Source organism: Cryptomeria japonica, chromosome 7 (assembly GCF_030272615.1).
Source record: "Cryptomeria japonica chromosome 7, Sugi_1.0, whole genome shotgun sequence".
NCBI lineage: Eukaryota > Viridiplantae > Streptophyta > Pinopsida > Cupressales > Cupressaceae > Cryptomeria > Cryptomeria japonica.
Window position 1 is genome coordinate 547,707,016 of NC_081411.1, and position 27,271 is coordinate 547,734,286.

Sequence of the window (27,271 nt, forward strand, 5' to 3'; positions counted from 1 at the left end):
CTCAAGTAAAACCATCATAGTGGAATGACACACACTATTATGACTATCATAGAAATAAAGGGCATCACACAAATTATTGCCTAAGGTTGAAGAACTTGGTTCAATATTTGATAGATAACGGTGACATAACGGTAGGCAGTCATAAGACCAATGATGATCATGAAACCTTTAAGAATCCACTTCCAAATTATGACAAAGGGACATCATCATCCACGAACAACAAAGGATTCCATATCAATCATGTATACAAAAATGTTATGAATCACATATCGGCATCTGACAATCAGATTAACGTCATTACGATAAAAAATAAACAAGAACATGCCCCGGTCAATGTAACTACACAGGCCCAATCTAGATATGTCTTGAAAGGGAGTGCCTCCAAAATGACAAAATCTCCAAACACTCAATACAACTTGGCAGGCCAATTGAAGAAGACACCAGACCACATATCCATATTAGAGCTTCTCAAGATCTCACCTACACACAAGGATATTCTAGAAAGAGCTCTTGTGGACACTACAGTTCCAAATAACCTAGATATTGACCGATTTCAAGACATGGTGGGACATTTAACCATGCCTCACAATCTATCATTTTCAGAGCATGACGATGTATCTCTACATCATCCGCATAATAATCCACTCCATATCGAAGTCCTAGTCTATAAACATCGAGTGAAAAGAGTACTAATAGATGGAGGAGTCGATCTAAATATTTGCACTCTAAAACTTATCCGTGCATTGGGTTTCTTAGAAACAACCATTTATCCTAAGAAAAATATAACAATCAAGGAATATGATGATGAAGAAAGATCATCAAAAGGGCTTGTGGTATTACCCATTCAAGTAGGGCCAGTTTAGAGAGATGCTCTATGTCAATTCTTGGACATAGACTTGTCTTATAACATACTTTTGGGTCAACCTTGGATCCATGAAATGCAGGCGATGCCATCCACATATCATCAGTGCCTGAAATTCTCATATGATGGATGAGAAATTACTATCACAATAGACACTAATCCTTTCCAATATTGCAATAATCTCAAAGAAGCTCAAAATTTTCTTGTACCCCATAATAGGGAAGCTTCCGCTTCCACATCATCAAACAACAAGGATCAACTCAGAACTCTATCCATAGATTTTGAGAAAAGTATGGAGTTGAAAGAAAAAGGCATAGGGGAATACTCTTTTGAATCCCTATGTCTATCAAAGTTGTCAATTTCACCAAGGTCTCATGGACAACCATCAACTTCAAAACAACAATCTTCACAACCTATCAAAAATTTTGATGGTATGTTCATTCAAGAAGGAAAACTAGCAAATGAAATAGAAGACAAAGATGTTTTGAATTGGCTCTACAAAGATGAAGAAGAAACCAGAGCAGTAGCCATTAACATCACTATTCCCACATAATGGTATGGCAATAGATTTAGAATCATGCAATGGATGGGATATCAAAGAAAGGGTCCTATTGGTAAGTGTCAAGAAGACATCACAGAACCAATTCAACCCCATTCACAACTTACCAAAGATAAATTTGGACTTGGGTATGACCAACATATTCAACCTGTACAAAAATGATATCATCATCAAAACCCCTGATGGAAAACAAATGTAACACATAAAGAGGAATCATGGCAAGAAGTGATAGATCAAGCAGCTGAAAAGACAAAAAAAGAACAAAAAGATGAATAATATGAGAAACAACAAGAGGAACTTGCTATTCAAAGAGGGGAAGCTTCCTATTAATAGATGCATCACGTGCAAGCAATAACAAGAACCTGATCAAGCCAGGTTAGAATCAGTAATAGAAGGAATAGTTAGAGAACCAAATCAAAGGGAGGAGTCTATTTATGAACAAATCCAAAGAGTACAAGAAAGCACAAAAACCTAAATCAAAATAAGCGACAAAACTTGTATGAATTATTAGTGAACTCTTCTCACCATACAATATTCCTATCAAATACAGTGGTGTAGCCTTAGAAAGTGATTTTGAGATAGACTCAAATGAATATGAATGAGATACTTTCTTTGATGTCACTGAAGACATTGAGGTAGATATAATCCACACATATATAACCATACCCTATGATGGACAAGGTTTGGGGGCTTGGCCAGTTGAAGTTGGATCACAACATATAAATGATTCTTGTGAGAATGATCAAGTTCCCAGCAAAATAGATTTTGAAGAGGGTATCATCATAGACTTTGGCCTCACTAATGCCAATTTTGACAATGTATCCATCATGATCCTCACTTTTGTATACCTTAACCCACCAGACGATCCCTTACCATACATCCTAAACTCATAGACTGTGAACAACCTGAACAACTTAACACACCTATCTTTCCATATTATGAAACTATTGTTGAATACCTTTATTTCGTGAACCCAGAAACATGTTCCACCAGTGAATCTCATAATGAAGTTCTCAATCAAGAGAATGCCAAGTCTCCTAGTAATAAAATTAAAAATTGATCTAATGGTCAGACCCATTTAATGGTAGTACTAGATCATAAAAAGTAAAAACAAAGGACGTATCTGATGGTAAAAACCTCTTTGAGGTGCCTGAGGATGAGAGACTTGACACTCTTCCTGAATATTATCAAGAGAGATCACCAATTTTGATTGAGACAACTCAATCAATCAATATCGGCATTGAAGCAATAGCAAGAACCATACATCTAGCAAAATCACTTACAGAACAAGAAAGACCTAACTTCATCAAATTATTCAAAGAAAAGAAAATTGATTTTTCTTGGTCTTATGCAGATATGCCAGGGGTAGATCTGGATCTAATCATGCACCACTTATCAATAGCTCCCAGAGCTAAGCTTGTCAAGCAAAAATTGAGAAAAATGAGCCCATATGTCACCATATTGGTTAAAGCAAAACTGAAGAAATTACTTTATGTAGGATTCATCCGACCCATCAATTATGCAGAATGGATTTCTAACATTGTGCATGTATCTAAACCAAACAAAAGCATCAGAATTTGTAGACTTCAGGGATTTCAATAAGGCTTGTCCAAAGGATGACTTTCCTTTACCCAACATCGACATGCTTGTAGATCTAATAGCATGACATGTTATGTTGTCACTCATGGATGGTTTCTTAGGCTACAATGAAATCAAAATAGAACCAGAGGACCAGTATAAAACATCATTTACCTATCCATGGAGTACTTACTACTGGAATGTCATGCCTTTTGGCTTGAAGAATGCAGGATTGACCTATCAAAGGGCAATGACTACAATATTTCATGACATGATGCACACATTCATGGAGGACTATGTAGATGACTTATTGGCTAAATCATTCACAAGAGAAGGACATCTAGAGATTCTGGATAAAATCTTTCAAAGGTTGGAACAATTCAATGTATGACTAAATCTATAAGAAGTGTGTCTTTAGTGTAACATCCAGCAAACTCTTGGGATACATAGTCTCAGAAAAAGGAATTGAGGTGGACCCTGCAAAGGTACAAGTGATCATAGAGATGCAACCACCTAAAAATATCAGCCAATTAAGATCTCTACAAGGACAACTACAATCCATAAGAAGATTCATTTCTCAACTAGCCGACAAGTGTCTTCCATTCACTCATCTACTCCATAAGAATGTCCCTTTCAGATGGGAAGATCGATGTGCAGAATCATTTCACCAACTCAAGCAATATTTGATGAATCCACCTATCTTGGTACCACCAATAGTAGGCAAACCTCTTATTCTTTACATATCAGCTACAGAGGTATCACTAGGAGAATTGTTAGCCCAAGAATATTTAGCAGGAAAGGAAAGGGAAATGTACTACATCAATAGGACATTGAATGGATAGGATCTCAATTACACGTTCATTGAAAAAGCTTGTTTGGTGGTGGTGTTTTCTTCTCAAAAATTTTGCAACTACATGATATCTCACACAATCAAGTTGGTAGCAAAGATTGATCCCTTAAATATCTACTCAGCAAAGCCACCCTCACAGGAAGGTTAGATAAATGGGTCATGATTCTAAGTGAGTTTGGAATTCACTACACAAACAAAAAGGCTATCAAAGGACAAGCTATCACTGATCAACTAGCGGAGGCACCATTACAAGATAGTCATCCAATCCATGTGGAATTTCCAGATAAAGATATTCTCATAGTATCAACAACACCATGGGTCTTGTACTTTGACAGATCATACACCCAACATGGATCAGGTGTCAGTATCCTATTTATCACTCCAGAAGGACACACTATTCCTAAATCTTACATATTAATGTTTCCTTGCACAAATAACATTCCTGAGTATGAAGCTCTAGTTACAGGCATCAAGATGGTCGTAGAGTGGAAGACCACTGAGTTGAAAGTCTTTGGAGACTTACAATTGGTCACTAATCAGGATAATGATGACTATCAAACAAAAGATGATAAGTTGATGCCCTATAAACGCATGGTGGATGACTTCAAGAAATATTTTGTGGGCATCAAATTTGAGCAGATTCCAAGGGTGAACAACAAATCTGCAGATGCCATGGCAACCATTGCCTCACTCCTACAAATACCAAACAAACAAAATTGTTATGAGTTCCTGGTGGAACAATTGTTTTCTCTTGCCTACGACAATTCTAAATCCCAAGTCATATGCCACATAGTTCATTCTGACTCACCCCTCTATGAAAAGATCTACACCTACCTAAAAGACAATATCCTCCCATTAGACCTATCCTGAAATGAGAAAAACAAATTTATTCATCAAGCAACTCATTATACCCTAACCACTGACACACTTTACTTCTGAGGTCTTGATGGTACTCTTCTTCGGTGTCTTGATCATAACGAATCTAAAACTGCCTTGCATGAACTTGACAAAGGTATTTGTGGCACACATTCAAGTGGTCCTACTCTCACCAAGAAACTTCTAAAGATGGGCTATTATTGGCCAACCATGGAAAAAGAATCATATCAGTTTGCGAGAAAATGTCCAAAATGCCAAATTCATGGCAATCTTATACATGCACCAGCACAGGAGTTGCAATCGTTCACAACATCATGGCCATTCTGTCAATGGGGACTTGACCTAGTAGGCAAGATTCATCCATCCTCATTAAATGGACATAAGTTTATCATCATGGCCATTGAATATTTTATAAAGTAGATAGAGGTCATCTCATTGAATACTGTTATCGGCAAGCAAATATCCTCTTTTATCCTAAATTATCTCATTTTTTGGTATGGCATTCCTAGTTCCATTATCACAAATAATGGAAGACCTTTCAAGAATCAAGATGTGCAAGAACTATGTGAATGATTCCATATCCAGCATCATTTATCCACACCATATATCCACAAGAGAATGGCCAAGAAAAGGCCCCAAACCAAACCATCTTGAAAAGCCTCAAGAAAATAGTGAATGAGGTTGGACGTGAATGGCATGTTCAACTCAACCCAGCATTATGGGCCTATAGAAATAGAATCCCCACACCTATAGGAGCTATACCATACTCACTTGTGTATGGATCATAAGCTATTTTACCTATTGAGGTTGATATTCCATCACTCAGAGTATCACTGAAAGGACTCATTCCAAATGAGGAATATCAGGTAAACAGACTATAATAATTGGAGCTGCTAGATGAGCGTCGATAACATGCTTTTGATCACCTCAAATCATATCAGCAACGCATGTGCCAGAGCTAAAATCACAAGGTAAAGCCAAGATAATTTCAAATCGGTGACTTGATACTAAAGGAAAATCCCCGCAATCAACAAGATCGGGAAAAGAAGGGCAACTTTGAACCAAATTGGTTAGGTTTTTTTGTCATCATATCTGCTTACAGATCAGGGGCATATCAGTTATGTACATTAGAAGGGGACAAATTTGATGAACCTATCAATAGTGTGCATCTCAAAAATTTCTACACCTAAGTTATCCAATGCACGGATAAGAGAAAAATACAAAAAAAAAAAAAAAATCAAGACAAATACAAAAAAATCAAAAAGTGCATTAAAAACAAGTAGTGAAAACCTAGCAATAGGCACTATTTGTGATAGATCATCTCTTCCATCTGTATGTACCCGTATCATATCTTTTTGCATCCATTCGCACTATGCCTATGGCCATCACAAAGCTTTTGTAAACGCATAGCAAAATTTTGTACACACTTAGCGTAGTCACTGTCCTTGATTATCCAAACAATTATCCACATAAATGTCTCAACATGGATTGGTGATCGATGTATATATCCACAATGAAATAAATGTCCATAGCTGGGGGAAAAATCTTGATCTCAGTGGGGTCATTCTGCGTTAGTTTTCATCAACCAGACATAACGCATCACAAACAAGGATTGAAGTATGCCACAGAGACAAATGTCAAAACTAACTGTCAGACATAAAATCAAAATTACTATCAAAATCAACACAAAATAGAACACAATGGATGATCTATTCTGAATCATGATTTATTTACAGAGCATGAATCTTGACAGTTTGTATCTTGATTTTTGAATTATTAGATCACCTAAGAAACTCAAGGATGCACTGAGCTACAAAAGCAACGAAGGAGCCTAATATTTTATTTGGTTTTCTATCTGTGAGGTGATCATTCATATGATGGAAATTTGTCTCGAGACATGATTGAAACATACATTTCCCATTTTGCACATAAAAATGGTTAACTCTTGTCTATTTTATGTAAAATAACACTCAAGTCATCTTGGTTCAATTATACCTCTACGCTTGTGTCATTTTGCAATATCAAAACTCATGTAAGTTATAATTAGGTCATCATGGTTCAATTATACCATTGATGTTTGTATTAACTTCCAACATTTCAAAACTTCAATGATGACAAAAAGAGTACAAACAATTGGATAAAAGGAATGACAACAAGACATAATCAAACTAATCATTAGTGCATTTAGTTGCATACATCATCATTATCATCACATCCTATGTATATCATATAACCATCACACAAATGCATTTATCATATAAAACCACAAATCATCATCATATAGACATTTTTTAATTAGGTAAGCATATATCGCCTTCAACCATCATCATCTAACTAACATCCATTTCATCCATATATCATCACATCATAAAAAATTCATATACAAATGCCATCAAGAAAAACATTTGCATCCATACATCATCATGTTCTTAATACATCTACAAAATAATCATTATGATATCATCATCATAAAATAATCATCATGAGATCATCCATATATAAGCATCATCATCACAAAATGCAACATCATAAAACATCACAATGTGGATCAAAGGAAAATCGTTATATCTCATATAATCTCAAAACAAGGTCAAAATATACAACTGAATATCATGTTTGTCTATGAGTACATCAAAGGTTCTCTATATCACAAAATGGGACAATCAAGTATGACTATCTCCAAAATCTGAAGGTCTCGCAGCAGATGTCCCTACTCCTGGGTCCCCACCAGGAGGATCACATCATATCAGTCCTGTCACACATCTTCTCTTCATCCTAGAATGACTGCGTCTGGATTAGGCAGATGCAACTATAGTGTAACTAGGTGCTCTTTGGTCTTGAGGGACCAGATCCTTGTATAAACACTAGTAGTACTTGGCCTCCTTGGCCAAGTATTGTATCTCCCTTAGTGTTTCTCTGAGAGGGGTGCCTGTGGCTACTCTATCTAGTCTATCAGCAAGGGCCTCCGCTCATCCCTATCTCTCCACCATCGTATCTCTCTCGGTCTATAGTTGGGCAATCTATTGTTGTTGAGCCAAAATTTATGCCTGTAATTGCTGCATAGAGATCTAAAGAGCCCTAATATGCGCATCCTGCTAATGGGAAGGAACCCTAATCTATATGGCACCTAAGAAGAAGTCCCCGCTACACTTGTCTCTACCTGAGGAATCGATGGAGGAAGAATGTCTGATCTTCTCCTTTGTGTAGGCTTCCTACCTCCCACTACACCTCCCATCGTTCCTCCAACTACCCCTGACAATAGACCACCACCTCTACCCCCTCCACCACCACCACCACCATCACCCCCATCATCACCCTCATCATTATAATCCCCCTTATCATCCTATCTGCACCTATTACCTCCTCACCTCTATGGCCGCTCCTCCTCATCATCATCAAAAGCCAACATTGGCTTGGCTGGATTGAATAACCAGGCCACCACATGTACAATCCAATACATTGAGTACTCCTCAATCATCCCTACGTCTACCACTTTGGCTCCATAATCCCAAATATGTCCTTCTAAACTCATATACTCGACCATCGTTGTATCACTATCAATGGTTGACCCCCACTCGGGTACAACCTGTAGTCAACGAGCATACAAACAAGCTCCCTATGGTATCCCTTGTTGTCGCCCATACTACATGTATACCCAACTATGCAAAAATATCTTAATAATATAGGGCATCCGCCTGATCAAATACCTGGATATATATACATAGGGCATCTCTAGCCCATCCTCAGCCCATACCTCACAATCCATATACGACCTCCAGATGACCATGTCTATATCATCCAAAACTCATCGTCGGTACTCTAGTTTTCCCAGCTTACGCTGGACAACTATACCTGCATGTCCATAGGCATAAGGATGGCTCACTAGTCTATCTCTATCTGCAAGAGGTCATGTCACCGCTATATGCTCCTAGGCCCACACCTGTAATAATGTGACTCCTACAGATAGACTAGTGTATCCCTGATACACAACCTGGTGGAGCTCCCTGTATAGGTGGGCCAACATACATGACCCCCATGCAAACCTCCTACCCTATGTCACCATGTCCTCCAAAACCAAACCCCATCCCACTGCTAGTCCCTTCAACCTACAGTCGATACTTAAGAAGCCACCAATAAAACCTGCCAGTACTGATGGAAGCGAAGCATAATCTAGATCCAGTATCTCCTACCACGGGATCTCATAACCACTAATGTGGTCATTTTGGAACACTCGCCGTAGAGCCTTTGTACCACCCTCCTCAGTTTTCTCATAGGGTAGCAAGTCTCCTACCACTGGAATCTGCAGGATCCTATAGCAATCCTCAAGTGTCACTGTCATCTCCTCTGTCGCCAGATGGAAGGTGTTGGTTTTGTTGTGCCACCTCTTTGCCAAAGTTGTCAACAAACCTTGATTAATGCAATACCAGGGCATATCAAGAAGAGACGATAATCCACATCTCTCAATAATATATCTCTCTATCTATGTCAATCAAGGGATCAGTCCCCATGGCTTCGGGAATCTCTCTCGAGACTGTAGCACACCTAGTACTGCCTGCAAATCATAACATATCCACCATCAGTTATCGATTTGCTCAAGTTATATCAATACAAATCAACTCAATTACATTGCAAATTATATCAAGAGCATCATATCAAGGTCAATCAGAAACATATCAGTGAATCATATCAAGAGCATCATATCGACAATCAAAATCCTATCCAAATTCATAGCAGGAATCAAATCAACATCATAGTGGAAATCATATCGACAAAATCATAAACATCTTAGTGAATCATATCCCTAACAGAGAGAATCATATCAAACACATATCAGTGAATCAAATCCATATCAAAGAGCATCATATCAGCAACATATCGATAATCCATATCAGTATCCCATTTCAGAGCAACATATCGATGAAACATATCAAAACAACTTATCAGAGAATCCCATATCAAAGCAACATATCAAGGAAATTGATCAGAAAATTCATATCCAAGTATCCCATATCAATATCCCATATCAATGATCCATATCAGTGAAACAAAATAGTGAACCATATCCATGCCCCATATCAGTGCTTCATATCGTGACTCATATCAAAACAATGACCCATATCAGTCATCCATATCATGACTCATATTAGTACACTATATCAAAGCAACATATCAGAAAATTCGATCCAAAGAACCATATCAGACAAAAACAACTCCATCATACCCATATCAACATCAACATGATCTACACACATTGATCACATTATATCTCAATTAATTCAAAACAAAAATCAACTCAGCAGACGACCATAATTCATTTTTCAGCATCACATGCTAAATTAGACATTAAATGCACTAAACTGCTTTACATGCACTACAAAACATGGTGAATGCACTAAAAATCATAGTCTATGCGCTAAAACAGATCTCCATTATGCTATCCTGATCAACCAATGTGCTAGCATGTCCTATGCACTAACTGTTGCATCCAATGCGTTATTATGTGTTGTGTATGCACTAATTTTGAACTAAGTGCTAACCTATCCAACCTACGCACTAAAACATAACCCTAGGGTTTCTATGCACTATTGTTCATTGTGTATGCTCTACAGACCTAGTCCTACGTGCTAAAATATGAAAATACAACCCCAAAAAATGAAAAAGATGACAAAAAGCTATGAAAAATCATACAAAAGGATAGGTATTTGGGTCACTTACTGGTGGTCCATATGCGGCACGTCTCCAGTATCGCCCGACACACTCAAAACAGTGAGAATGGTAGGGAATCAACATCATCGTTAGAGATCCAAATGCACAAATCATAAGAAGACATGTGTAAAATGAATTTTCTTTTTCACTTTTTACCTTTGTAAGAGGGTAATAAAGAGGTTTGATAAGTGGGGCATATATTTTTCCACTTTTTCATTTATTAACCTTATCAACAATCATTTTTTTGGGAGATGAATCAAATTCTGTGTATCCAAAATTCAAACATTGTCAACGTTATCATATCAAAACAAAATCAAAAGGTCAACAATTCAAAAAAATTCACAACTCTTTCGAACACACCCTTGATTCATCTCCCGAGGGGGCATCATCAATATCATTCATCAAATCCGCATCTGGGGCATCATATCAAACATTTTGCCACGTGACACCATATCGATAAAAAAATTGCAGCATATCAAGCGATTTTATTTGAATCAACATGTGCACACATGTCACTTCAAAGAGGGGTAAAATGTAGATGTATAAATCTGACAATTTAGTTAAATAAATATTTAATATTTATTTAAACCACATCCCCCTATTAATTAAATCTTGTTTAATTAATTTCTCCATTTTCATCTATTTGATTAAATGAATTATTCATTTTATTTAATTAAATTCATCTAACCACTTTCTAACCTTTAATTAAATAAATCATTTTATTTAATTAAATCCCCTTTTCACCTTTTAATTAAATTTACATTTAATTAAAATCATCCTTGCATATAAATAAATCAAATTTATTTATAACCCCCCCCCCCAACTTGCATTTTCCTACAAATGCAAGTTGCGTCCATTTTAGTTGAAATAAAACATTTTTATTTTAATTAAAATCATATTTCCTCCCACTTGCATTCTCCTACATTTACCACTTGCCTCCTAATCATTCTTCTAGAACCTCTAAAATCCCACTTAGCTAGCCTTAACTCTTCTAATCATATTACATCCCTAAATTTGGGAAGTCACTTCTCAAATTTGGAAGAAAGTCTTCTAAATGCATTTAAGACTTTATCTCTTCAACAAGTTAACTTGTTGAGTTCCCCCAAATTTATAAGGCTCTTACAAATTTGTCTCCAAAGTCTCCCAAACCATTAATGGTTAACTCAACCTTACTGCATGATTAGAGACTTTCTCTCTAGCTCAACCCTCATCCAACCCAAGGGTCTCATCAAGTACTCATGACTTTTACCTTGATTATCTTATTAACCCTTGTACAACAGTTTACCTCTTGGGTAAAAGCTTAATCTACTAGTTAATCCTAATCAACCCTAACCACATCCTCCTAGGGTGACCCTCAGGCATTTAATGCCTCTTACATCTCCTCTCAAGCCACCTCTTGTTGGCAATTGTCACTATTTCACTGGTAAAAATTGTAAACAGAGATCGAGTGACTTTCAATCCTAGCCCTTATTAAGACTATTCAATCTTAACCATCCATTTCCCTATTTCCTCTATAAATAGAGCCCATTTCTTCATCATCCATCATCCAAGTTTTATGCATCTACATTATAGTCTAATTATATCAAGCATTTTATCCTCTCTTTGTTAGAATACCATTTTTAGCATTTAGAAGCATTTCATATCATAGTGTATCCATGTTAGTATAGTTTGTTAATATCTTTATCATATCATTATCTTCATCATAGCTTAGTATCATAGCTTGATAATATCATATAGATATTAGATGCATTCATGCACATAGATCATTTTATCACTCATTCTTGGAGTTATCATTCCTAAAGTCATTTTCTCAATGATCTCAGAGCAAAACATTAGCTTTAGGGATCTTATGAGATAGAGAACAATAAGACACATCTTCAAAAGTTAACTTGTTTAAACTAGTTTAAGTTAGTTAATCTTTGTACTCAAAATTTTCATTGGTATGTTGGCCTTTTTTATCTAAATTTTAATATTTTGATCACCATAATTCTAGCATACACTTACCATAATATTCATTCTTTGCTCCTCCAGATTAACCTTTTTTGTAGCTTTTGCTAAGTTCTCCAATCCTGGTGCAACAGTCTCTTTTTCAACACAGGGTTCTCCACTATGCGGTTGTTGATGTTCATGGGTGTCTTCAATGATAAGGTCAACTTGAATTTCTCCAGAATGAACTAATGCTTCCTCTTCTGCAACTTCTTCTTCATCCACTACTTCATCTTGTGTTACATTTTCTATCATAAATTGTGCTACATCTTGGGCCACCTCTCCTGCAATATATTGTGATACATCTTCTAATTCTTCTTCTTCTGATTTTTCTCCAGATTCTTATTCAGATATTTCCTCAAACTGGGATGCTTCATGATCTTGACTTCCTTCCTCATTCGTGGAAGAAGATGGAGAGGAAATTTTAGGGGAATCTCTTTTAGGAATGTCTTCTTCTTCAATATATGAGCTTTCGATGTCAATTTTCTCTCCTTCAGTAGTTTTACTCTTTAAGTTCTTCTTTAGATCTCTATGACTTCTTCTGGTAGGAAGTTTGTTGGTAGCACGTTTATCCACTTGTTTCTCTTTTTGAGCAGTTTGACTTTGTCATGCCCAAACTTTTGGGCAAAAACTGAAACAACAATTTTTTTTTGAACAACATAAACTCACAAAATAATCTACATTTAAAGTGGAATCAAATAAGTTTTGTCTTAACTAGGATGTAAATAGAATTGTTTTCTAAAGTTGGATTAATTAACTAACTCCAATAAGCGACATTAATTAATGAAGATTAATTATTCCCAAGAGGGTTGTCGCAATTTAATTAGTTAATTTAATTATCTTAATTAAATTGCCGCTAATTAAAGTTGAGGGAAAACTAAATATCTAAATTGCATTTAAATTATTCTGGGCTAATTGAATAATGATGCAGATATCTTAAATCTAAAATTTAATTAATCGAGCGCACGCAAAATTCCTAATTCATATTTAGCCAATAAGGTTTCAAAATTAATAATGTTATTTGTCAAATAAATCTAATTTATACTATAGCCAAGTTTAATTTCCCCCTAAACCTTCAAATTTGACGATTGAATAATCTGGCCCACATTGGCCTCATAGGTTAAAAATTCATTTAAAATAATTAATAATTCTCATTTACGAATTTCCCCCAAATTAAATTTAACTTGATGTCGATATTTAATTAAATACAAAAATTATCTAAGAAATGTCCTTATTAAAATTCCTTGATAAAATTACATCAATAATGCGATATGAGAACTTATATAAAAATTAATAAAATTTAAATTAAATAGGTTTTCACTTAACCTCAAATATATGTGTGTGTGTGTGTGTGTGTGTGTAAAAATATAGCATATATATAAATTATATATATAAAAACAATTTGGATGAACAAATCTATATTTAAACCTATTTATACATGTATATTTCTTTAATAAAATGAACCAACTATGCCCATTAAATTTTACAATGCAGCTTACAAATAACCCTAGATTTTAAGTTATAATTTAAAAACTTAATTCAAATTCCCTCCCATATTTTACATGCAAACCCTAACCCGAATATGGGCTAGGGTTGCATTTCTATTATACTTTGTTATTTAAATGCTACCCCTAACCCGAAATTGGGTTAGGGTTGCATTTTTTTTGCATCAAGTATTCTCCTCTTTTATTTTTATTTTTTTTGCCCTGACCCAAAATGGGGTTAGGGTTTGTTATATTTTATTTTATTTTGAGTGTGTGTGTATGATGTGTATGTTATGCAGGTTCGATGGCCATGAGGCAGCGACAGAAATGGGGCAAGGCAGCGGTCGAATGAAGGGGCGGAGGCCGAGTGGAGGTTGGAGTGTAGAGTGTGGGGCTCCCTTGGATGCCACTGTGACTACCCACAGCGGCGGCCGGTGTCATCCACTATGGGCACCCACAGTGGCGGCCGGTGTCGTCCCCTGTGTGTGAACACAGTGGCGGCCCGGGCCATCCACTGTGTCTACCCACAGTGGGTGGCACTTCCCGTGCCATCCATTGTGTGTAAACAAAGTGGTCTAGCCAGTGTGTCATCCACTATGTTAACACACAGTGGCTCAGTCCTAAGGAAAGTGCTCTATTTTTTTTTGTCTATAATATTTTTTTTTTACAATATTTAAAATGTATATATATATATAAGCATAAATAGATTTAAACATATATTTATGTTTATATTTATGTGTGTGTGTGTGTGTGTGTGTGTGTGTGTGTGTGTGTGTGTGTGTGTGTGTGTGTGTGTATATGCATATCAATCTCTTAGGGTTAGAATCTTATTTTTTTGTCTCTTTTCCTAAAAATAAATTTAGACATTAATATGCAGGAATGTTAAAAATGTATAGGCAGCCCATAGATAGATACAATTTTGTATATTTTGTTTTTTTGAAATGATTTATTTAACATAAATGGATTAACTTATAACCTCATATATTTTTCTTTTTTAAAACAACAATACATTTTATGATAGTAATGATAGCAGCAAGCAAAAAACTTTAAATAGGTTTTATTATTATTATTATTATTAGTTTGTTTATAGATGTAAGGAATGCATATATCTATTTCATACTGGGATAAATGCATTTCTAATTTACTTTCTATGCCATAAAGTCATTTATAGAAAGAGATTAAATTTATCTACTTTATCTTTCTGTTTTCTCCTTTCTTTTTTTCTATTAGAAAAATGACAGTAGTAAATACAAATGCAGTAGCATATAAATAGTACCGAAAATACTTATAACATTAACATAACATTTTATGCATTTCCCTTTTTTTTTAATTCTTTATATAACTTGGAGAGATAAATAAATAACAGATTTCAGTTTAAGACAGAATTAAATAAAAAAAACAGTAGCATAATACATTACAGAATTTAATCAAATGTTTTTCTTATAAGGATGTTGAACACAAGTTGCCAACTTTTACAAATGGGTAAAATACCCAATTAGTCTCTCATTCCTAATAAATGAGGACTTAACTAAATAAACACATTTCTTTCTTTCAAATAAATACAACAATTACATTCATATTTCTTTCTGCAACTACAACAAATCAGCAACACCCTAGCTTTCTTTCTTTTTTTTTTATTTCCTCTTTCCAAGCAACCTGCATACAAAACATAAGGTTGTGACCATGGGGTGCTCACCTCCCAACCTAGGCTTACTAGAAGCCACCCCCGAGCTTGGAGAACCAAGTCCTAGATGGGTTACACTCAAGCTAACACAAACAAGCAGGGGGAAAAACTCAACAACACACATACCCATCCCAAAGCTAAAACTCCATCACATAATGTGATGTTTTACAAGGGTGGAAGTGGACCAAGTACCTTTGAGGAGATCTACTAGATAGTAACTCACAACCAATTCATGGCATCCAAGAACACAACAAAAATCATCTTAACCCCCATATCCTTATGACCCCCAAAGGTATACCTGCCATATTTTCTCCCCTTATGACCCCCGAATGCATAAACAAAACTATGCAGCAAGGGTCACATGGACAAACCCTTGGGATCACTCTCATGATGAGAGCCTCTCACTCTAAGGATGTCAAACTCCTTCCACCCTCAAGACCATTTTTCCCCTCCCAAGGGTAAGAAGGCCTTGGATACTCCCAAAACACAACAAAATGCAAAAATAGAAATAAGAGGAAATCACATAATGTTTTCACAAAGGAAAGAGCAAGGCAAACAGCATTACATTCAAGCAATCCTACAAACAGTTTTCAAATAAACAAGTAAGAAAATGCACCTACCTTGAATCTGCCAAGGGTATTCTAGGGATAGCTTGGAGAAGAGAAGCCCAATCCACAAATCTTTTCTGCAACACTTAGCCAAAATTCCTATTCTCAAACTGGTTTTCCTTCCAAAATTGTCCAAAATCTCCAAACATGGAGAGTGGGCGATTAACTCACTAAGTCTGAATCGCTAGCCTAAGAAGGCTTCTCTCACTCCTTCCAACCTCTTGGATAGAATGACAGACTCCCATTGGTTGGTCTTCCCTAGGTCTTACATGCTCCCTAACCAAGGCACCTCAAGAAGAGGAATGAAATGGAGAAGAGGAATAACACCTACCAAGAAGGTTATCTAACCAAGGATGGCACTCCTAAAGATGAAATTCGGCCATCTACGGCCATCTAGGAAAACCCACTTTTTTGGGTGGTTAAACAAGCCCTAGGGGAAAGACACATGGCCAGATTTGGCCCTCACCCATAGGTACCCCATGAGGCCCAATAAAAATGCCCCAAAACTAACTCTAGGAGTTGATTTAACCCTTTGAAAGTCCACCTAAAGTTAACCTACGGGTCAACTCTGAGTTGACCCTCCTTATGGCTCACTATCCTAGATTTCTTGGTAACTTCAAGGATAATTAGGAAATATAACAATTAAACAAAAGGTAAATCTCTCAAAAAGGTGACATGACAATTGCCAACACAACATACAACATATGTGTCAAGTGACACTACAAAATAATTCTACATCACAAATACACACATGGCAATTGTCCCTTGAATGATTTAAACAATTTAATAAATACAATTTACACACATGCAAACAATTACGTTTACAAATAAAATATGATACACACGGGGTGTTGTCTCTCCAAATAGACAACCCCTAGTTTTACAAACGTACATAGGCCTAGGCTTGATTCTCCGTAATATTTCCATGGTCACATGGATAATTTCCTACGCATCTCAATTTAAACATTAGTACTTTCCAATAGCCTCATATAATATTAAACACATAATAAGAATACACATCAATCACTCTGCATAGAATTGACATCATACAATTCAATTTTCCATACATCAAAGCAAATCCACATAAACAATTATCATAATCCTCATAATTTTTATCCATTCATAAGATATGCATCATATTTCTAGCATCCTAATAAAGTCCTGCAAATCAAATAATGACATACATCATCTCAATGTTATCCTATTCTAGAATCATATAAAATTCTATACCCATAATGCATAGAAATGAAGCATCAATATACCAATGTTATCCAATTCCTGGGATCATATAAAGTTCTATATCCATAATGCATAAAAATAAAGCATCCATAATAGTTCCAACATGAAAAACACTGAAATGCTAGGATGGGTCAGGGTAGGGCCTCACAAACTTGCTTTTACAACTGGTTTCTTCATTTTCTAAGTTTTTGTAGGGAATTTAGGTTCCTTCACTTTCTGCTTTTTAGATGCAAGGATTTTTGGTACCGGTTCCTTCAAAGTAACACCATCAGGCTAAACCTTCATTTTCTCTTTTACCATTGTTTCCTATGTATGCTTCCTCTTTTCACCCCTAGTTTCTGCTAATCTATGTGCCACATGAGCTTCCTCTGCAACTTCTTGAGCAAAATCCTCCTCTTCACTCGAAGAATCTTCCCTAGAAATATTAACTGCTTTGGAGAATGAAGCACTTGTGGCTTCTTTAACACTAGGTACCTATTGTAGACACCTAGAAATGTCTCATTGATCATCTACTAATTATTTGTCTAATTGATTAAATAATTCTTTAATTAATTTAATTAATCTTATTCGTCTAAATTCATATTTCTTCATCAACATACTAATTATTCAATTTCTATTTCCTAATCAATTAACCATTTAACCCTTTTCTAAATACTAATTAAATATTTATTATCTAATTAAATTCAATTTCTAAATAATTAAAATAATTTCTCTAAATCATTTAATTAACTAATTTATTCCTCTAATTCAAATTCAATTCTAAATCCCCAAATTCTAATTTCGTTTAATTTCATTAATTCTTCTAATTTAAAATTACAATTCATATTCATCCAATTTAAGTTAATTCTATTACATGTGCATTTCAATTTCATAATTTCAAAAATCAAATTGAATTCCTAAGTCAGGTTTGCATGAATTTGAAGATCAAGTTGAATTTAAATAAAGTCAAATTGAGTTTTTAAGTCAAGTTCTAAATATATTCAAAGATCAAATTGATTTTAAAATAAATCAAATATCATGCAAAGATTAAAATTAATTTCTAAATCAAGTTCAAAAGAATGCAAGATGGAATTGAATTACAATAAAAAAATCCTACAACACATGTTAGATTAATCAATTCAATTAATTGATAAATCTAAATCATTCCTTCTGTAGACACCTAAAAATGGTCAACGCTTGCGGGATCATACTTTAACATTTGCGCATTGCCTCATTTTAGGTTTTTGCGTAGCATTAACATTTCTCCTATGTCACGCACTTGGTTTTTATCATTTGCGAGCATCGAGTCTTTCTTTTGCATTCTTCATTTGTCTCGCTTTCGAATTTGGTCTTGTCGATAATAATCTTTAATCATGATTTTGGTCGATCTTGTCAATCTCTTATCAACTTGTCAATCTCATCGTTTTACGATCGATTTGACATCAATCGTCATCCTTTTCAATCATGTCAATTTGGATCAATTAGTCATTGTTCCTTGTCAATTGGCGCATTTATCAATCAAATCATTTATCAATCCAAAATCATGATCGAATCGATATCAATTATCCTTTGTCAAGACCTAATTGTCATCTTTGCATTTCTAATTCATCTTCCAAGGTTTTATGATTTATTCATTTAATCTTGTTTGGCATTTTCCCTCTAGGTTAAATAATTTATTTATTTATCCTAAGTCTTCTTGTCACAATTAAATGTTTATTTAATTGGCTAATTAATTCCTCCTATTTTTGTAAATTAATTAATGAATGGGAATTTATTAATTAATTTACCTAATTTTCATCAATTTCCTAATTTCCAATTCATTATTTCTAACTTAATTTTCTAATTTCTCCTAAATTCCTAAATGTCTATTTCTATTTCAAATTCTTGTCATAAATTCTTGCATAGCAATTTGTCATAAATTGTCATAAATTGTCATAAATCCTTGCATAGCAATTTGTCATACACATGTCATAATTTTGCTATTCTTGATTTGAATTTCCATTCGAATCATTATCATGCTAATTTGATCATTTCTCCAATTTATCTATAAATTGGATGAATTTCTTCAATCTCAATCTAATAATCACTTGTTTGGATTACTTTGTCGAAATAATCACTTTGTCAAAACAATCACATTTCGAGTACTCTTGCGCCATAATCTTGTCTATTTGCTTTCATCTCATGTGTATGCACTTGAAGGTGAGATCCACAAACAAAGGCTATTTGGAGAGGAAAGAAGAACAATGGAGCCGCATGAAGGAAGCATTCAGATCTACGTTTGGTTTGCATAGTATTTAGTTTTGAATGTTTTGTCTTTATGTCTTTATTGAGTGTGTTTAGGATTGATCATTGCAATTTGCTTTCGTGATTGAGCTATTATGTTTATATTGCTTTGATGATTTCCTATTTCCTATGCTACATTAATTGGTGAACCCGACGTGAACACTAACCATCTAATCCCTTTACTGTGTTTTTTAGTGCTTTTGAGTTGATTTGCAGGTCAAAAAACCCAAAAACGGGGCAGTGCAGGGTTTTCTGGGGACTTCTGCACCTGTGTGAGACAACCTGCACCTGTGTCAAGCAACTTGCACCTATTTTAAAGACATTATGTGCCTGTGTCATGGGTTTTGCGCTTGTGTCATGAGTTCTGCACCTGTGTAAAGTCCAGAAACAGAGGTGAAAATGCAATGTTCTACTTGAAAATTGTTTTTTTTTGCATTCTGTTTTCTATTTTTTTGGTTTTTGGTACTAATTATCTGTGCAGCATCTTGGCATACGCATGGCAAAGACAACAAATGAAACTACTAACATGTTTTATGCAGAATCGATAGTCAAAGACTAAGCATATCAAACTTCTGACTTGGTGGTTTTGCAGGTTGCCTCGCATTACAACTAAACTTTGTGTTTGCAATTAATATTTTAGGCACCTAGTATGATTTCTAAATAGGTTGGAATGAATGTATGTTTTCTTTGATTGTTGAGTGTGACATTGGAGTAGGAGAGTATGCTCTCATCCTTCTTAGGGTGATCAAAAATCCAGATCTTCGATACCATGCTCATTGTTTTGATTGTGTGTCACCTTTAGAGGGCCTGCCTTCCTGACCATTTGCTTTTGCAAGCAAGTGATAATTATGAGAAGGGAACAACCCAAAGTGAGTATGGCTAGAATACCTTGGCATTCTAACTCACTATAAAAAAAATACCTGATGAGCGAAAGCTTTGAAGGAAGGGTTACGTGGGAATTGCAGTTACTTGGGAAGTGATGACCCTTGAACTCTTTCTCATATCAACATCTAAGTAGGGCCTCATGGTCTAAATCATGCTTGCACTTGTTTGGTATCTTGATGGGCTTAATGTCTCAATCATTCTTGCATGACATCAAGGAGTAACGCTTAACAGAAATCCTGACTAAACAATCCTGACTAAACACCTTGTATTTAGAAGCCAAAAACCCTTCTAGTTGCTTGAGAAGGACAAGTTCGGATACTTGGAAGAGATACTAAGTTCACCATGGGGAGATTTCCATGGGGACTAATGCTTGGCTGCCCTGAGAAGTGAGTGTCGTGGAGGGGAGCCCATGGGGTCAAGCATCTATGTATTCTCCTTGAATCCCATAACAAGTCTACCTCTCAAGTACCTAATGTCCTTGCCTACCATAAGAAATGTGTGAATGAGCATGATTGTCTTGAGTCTAAGTTAAAATATCTTGTCTTCTTTTCTTGTCAAAAGTTGAATTGCATATCATTTCAAAAACAAGACAAATTGATTCAAAACAAGGCTAAACACAAGAGTATTTCATTCAACAAAGTTCAAAGCATCTTTCAAACATGGTTGTCAAACATTGTTCAAAATCTTGTCTTAACATTCATGTCACTTACATTTAGGTTCATCCCAGGTTGCATTTTGCAAAGTTCATTGTCAAGTACCAAGGTTAGGTTTCACCTAAGTCATACTCCTTTGCATATCAATAAGGGTCATCCATTTGCATGTGTCCTCTTGCATTAGAGTAATACCATTGTCATACTTTGCATACTCTAAGTCTCTTCATTAAGTTTAGGTTATTATCATATCATATTAAGGTCATTTGCTTAGTAATTGTCCCTTTGCATATAGTCTCAAAAATTAGGTTTTGTCATACTTGAGTAATCCAAATCTTTGATAAACCCTAAGTCATTGTTAGGAAGTCTAGACCTTATCAAACTTTTGTCTTTTTGTCATCAATGTTATTTGGTCAAACCTAGCTTAGTATCCAAGCATATAGGGGAGACATTGTCATTTTGTCCTTTTGTCACTTGGTCCTTTTGTCCTTTGAGGTCTAGACATCATTTCAATTTCCTAAGGGTCTCATTTTTAGATTTGCATTCCAAAAAGTTTGTCAAAATCTTGAAAAACAACAAAAACATTAAGTTGCATTGTCATCCTTTTAGGTTGCATTTTTCAATCCCATTAGTTGCATTTGCATAGTGACATGTTTGTTGAAATGAGGTCTCAACCTTCTTACAAAGCCATTTCATCACAATTGAGCAATCAATCATGTCAATCCAATCTCTACATGTCTCAGAACTTGGATCAAACTTATCATGATGATGTAAATGTCCAAATACAAAAACTAGAGGAGAAACTAGCTCAAGAAGAGGAGATATTGGAACAAAGAGTGAAAAACATTGAGAAGAATAGATCACAAATGTCCAAAATGTTTCAAAAATTTCCAGGTCGACATCCAAAGATTGAGCCAATTGATGTAAGATCTCTTCTTGAAAGATTAGACATACCAGTTCTCCTCTCCCAAATAGAGATGATGAAACAATTTCAAGAAAGGAGACAACATCAACAACAACATTATGTGCCTCCACAACAAGAACCAGAAGGTGTTTACTATCAATCACATTTTCAACCATCACAACCAATGGTTCAACCAATTGTCCAACATATTCAACCAACACAACCAATGGTCCAATTTCAACAATATGTCCAACCAACTATACAATGTCAACAAATAGTTCAACCAATGGTGGAATATCAATGTCAACAACCACAACCAAACATTCAAAAAAAAAGGTTGTAACACACACCAACCCAAGTTTCAAACATGTCAGAACAATTGAACCAAGTCCAATATCAAAACATGACATCAAACCAACTCCTTTCCAAACAAGTTCAAATTCCAGATACAACTATGTCAAAACCTCAAAAGAAAGGTGGCTTTATTGCAATGCTCTTAAGGAAATTACCAAGTGAGTTTATTGAGGAAGATCAAGATAATACACTTATGTCTAGCAGTGCCTCATCCCCCCACAAGCAAATTGACTCTCCAGTGGCATCTATCCCTACACCTCTAGAAGTTTCACAAGAACCTTACATATTGTCTTCATCAAACAATACACCCAAGGATGAAATTACCCAAGGGCTATCCATAATTGATTGCCAAGATAATCCAATTCATGATGCACATCCTTGTCTTTTATCAAAAATACAAGACCCAATGCCACCACGCACTTTATTGCCATTACCTATTTTAGAGGACCCCATTCGAAGTCCCTCTTCCTCATGTTCAAGCATTGATTCCTTGTTAGAATCCATCACAAATGTTCAAAGTGCATCCCCTTCGTGCCAAAGCATTGATACCTCACCAAAATCCCCCATGCATATCCCAAGTCTAACCTCATGTCAAGAGGATATTTTAGAGCATGAAGAAACGTGTCTTGAAATAGATCAAGATCAAGATCCTGAAACCTTATCATCCCATCCAATTGTTGACCAGGACCCCATGTTCCCAGACACTCACGATGATTCCCCTATTCTTGTCCATCCTATCCAAAGTCCTATTGACACTCCATTCCCTGGGCAAGATCAAGATATCCCAGTTCATCCAATCCCAAATGATCCCCTTCCATTTCATGAACATAATGTCCTTTCAAATCCCATTGACATTCCACTTCCTGAGAAAGATCAAGATATCCCTTCCATCCTTTCCGATGATCCCATTAAAAGTCAAGAGTAAAGCACCTTTAAAGAGGATTCCAATGATCTTCCTCCTTGTCAAGATCAAATTATTCCTTTAAATCCTCTACAAGATCCACTTGTTCCTCTATCTCCTTGTCCTAATGCTCCATATACACTCCAAGATCTCATTCCTTTTGATGATCCCATTATTTCTCCCATTCCATCTCTTGAAGAGCCTATCATTGAACCATGTCCACTACACAATCCTAGTCCCCCTTATGATCCTAATCCCCCTCATGATTCTAACGTGTCAGTGCAAGATGTTCATGAACCCTCGACATGCATAATGGGTTCTTCCACTTTGGTGCAATGCGATCCACTTCAAGATCTCATTATTTCTCTCATATCATATCCACCTCATAATGGACTCGCGTCTTCTTCCCAAAGAAAAGAGTATCCTACAAGTCAAGATATTCATAAAGGCAAAGGAGTAGATCTCCATAAGCAAGAATCCCTTCATGTAAAAGAAGATCTTAAGGGTCATGTCTACACAACTCACTCTCAAGACGTTGGTATCCCTCCATCAAAATCCAAACATATCCCTTCCCTATCATCCCTTCCATCCATCTTAGGTCCTTATATCCCTGTGTCCTGTATGCAAGGTCAGTGAAGGCACACATCCTTGAGTAAATTTCATCCATCCAAAAGAACTCCATTTCATTCATATCCATCCATGCACTCTTTTCCCCCTCCAAGCAATTTGGATGCCAAGTGTAAAAGTCATAAGTCTAGCAATCCACATGTATTCAAGGATCAACATGTCCAATATAATCGACATGTCAAAACAAAGAACAATATGATCTATAAAGAAAAATAAATATCCAAAAGGCCACAAAGGCCCATTGAGAAAAATAAAGCAAAGTCAAAATATATATGGGTTCCTAAATCCCTTGTGCAAGCAATGCACTCCAAGGAACCACAAAAGCATGAAACATCAAAAACCATGTGGATTCCCAAGCACCTTCTTGAAGCACAAAAGCCTAAAGAAACATCCAACTTGGCATCCAAAGTTGCTATTCCTCCATCCAAACCTCTCAAATTTGTTCCTCCATCACCTTCTTCATCCATTTTGGGCCCTTATGTCCCAAAATCCATAGCTATTCCTCCATCAAAATCTCAATATCCAAAATACATATTTCCTCCATCAGTCCATCACCCCTCAAGGTGTGTGCCAATGTCGATCTTGCCTTCATTTCCATCCACTCAAGCCCAATTCTTCCAATACCCTATCCATTATCCAATGCATATTTTCCATCCTTCCATCCCTTGGATCCAATCCTTTACATAAATCCTTGCCTTAGTTTTGTCTCATTTTCCATGTCCTTATCCTACCAACGTCTTTGAGCATACTTTTAAAGGTCATGGTCCATTTTTTTTTTCAAGGCTACTATCCAAACAAAAAGACACTTGAGTCCTTCTTCCATCCCCTATCATGTGTCCATCTTCTATTGAAAAAGTCAAAAAATACAAAAAAAAAAGTGAGAAAGGAAAAAAGAAAAAAAAAGCAAAGCAAAAATAATTCATCCACTGGTGAAAACCTGGCAAACAGGCACCTTGGGCAAGTACCGTGATGAAAACCTGGCAAACAGGCATCATGCGTAATCTATGAACTTCTTGTACACCACACTTGGGGGCAGGTTTCCTCCTTCATATCCTATTGCCCTTCATCATCTTATCGAACCCCTGTCATTACCCTTCATATCTTATTGTCCCTCATGTCCATTTTCCCTTTCCACCTTTGATCTTGACAAGGCTGATGATCTTCATGAGCATCATGCATCTTGTTTGCAGCTTTTAGTCCACCATAGCTTTTGGTCTTTATCCATTTGCTTATTATAACCTTTCATCCATATTCCCTAGCTTATTGCAACTTTCTGCCACTATCTTGTATCCTATCCCGACCTTCAGTCCATGTCCCTTATCCATTCTTGGTCTTGCTTATCCTATCCATATCTTATCACTATCCATACACTCTTTTTCATTCCTTGATCTTAATCTGACATAAGGACACAAAATTTAAACATGGTTTCAAAAACCTCTTGACATGTCCCTCATGCCATGTTCCTGATGTACATTGTCATATCCAGTCTATCGTCCCATCACGCAATAGCCCTTGAAAATTGCATCCGTATTGTCTCCATAATAAAAGGCCTTTGTCTTCCCTCTATCCACCATCATTTCAGAAAGCCTATTTATTCACCTGTCATATTCCTTGCCTTGCTAGACACTGGGGGCAAAATCATAAAAATTGAAAAATGTCCTGAAATAATTCAAAAAAATTGAAAAATGTCCTGAAATTATTCAAAAAAATTGAAAAATGTCCTGAAATAATCATAAAAGATTGAAAAATGTCCTGAAAAAATCCCTAAACAAGTCATAAAAAGTCCTGAAAAAAATGAACACAAAAACATTTCAAAACATTAAAATCCAAAACAAGCATTTTGTCAATAAAGGATCCCTTTTTGTGCATAGACAGATCGCTGAGCATCCCTCCAATGACACTTGCAATCACACTGTGCTTTAATGAAATCACGCTTAAACAGATGAACTTTTCAATCAAACCAGACATTCAACCTGATCAAAATTGTCATAACAATCGAACGTTACCATCAATATCATTCATCCTTGGCTAATATCATGGGTCTTATACAGGGTGTGGTATACTTGAAACCAGACTGTGTCCTGTCTTAGATGGGGTACCGCATGTCCTGAAACCAGACAGCATGATCATCCTATCAACACTTTCAACTTTTGACAATGAAGATCAAGATGTTTGTTTGACTTGTTGGAATTTGTGCATCTTATCTTTTTATTGATTTATCTTTGGCTTCGGTCATGTTCCTATGTTGCTCGATGATGTCACTGAGTGATTTAGAGTGACCAGGATGGCTCATGGTGCCTTTCTTTTTGTTGTGATTGTTGTTTGTCTGCGATGTGTCTATCTTTTGCAAAAAGGGTTGCCTTTCAGCTCTGGCCTTCAATGCCATGATGCTCTGCATCCGTTTTGCTACATTAAAATAAAGGTTCTCACCTACAAAGTGCATTAGTGAAAGCAAGTTTTCCTTCATCTCTAACTGTCCTCTATCTAATTTCTTCTTACTAACATTTCTTTGGTCAGTCTTGGCAGTCCGTTCGAACCTATCGTCTTATGTCATTCTTATCGATCACTTGGCCTCTTTTTTGGATTTTTCCGGCCAATTCCTCGAGGGGGCATGCATATGTCATTATTATTGTCTAGGGCATTTTCATTACTGTTCTTTGAAACAACGCTTAAAATCGCATTGTCTCAAAGAGGGGCAAAATGTAGACACCTAAAAATGGTCAACGCTTCCAGGATCATACTTTAACATTTGCGCATTGCCTCATTTTAGGTTTTTGCATCGCATTAACATTTCTTCTATGTCACGCACTTGGTTTTTATCATTTGCGAGCATCGAGTCTTTCTTCTACATTCTTCATTTGTCTCGCTTTCGAATTTGGTCTTGTCGATAACAATCTTTAATCATGATTTTGGTCAATCTTGTCAATCTCTTATCAACTTGTCAATCTCATCGTTTTATGATCGATTTGACATCAATCGTCATCCTTTTCAATCATGTCAATTTGGATCAATTAGTCATTGTTCCTCATCAATTGGCGAATTTATCAATCAAATCATTTATCAATCCAAAATCATGATCGAATCGATATCAATTATCCTTTGTCAAGACCTAATTGTCATCTTTGCATTTCTAATTCATCTTCCAAGGTTTTATGATTTATTCATTTAATCTTGTTTGGCATTTTCCCTCTAGGTTAAATAATTTATTTATTTATCCTAAGTCTTCTTGTCACAATTAAATGTTTATTTAATTAGC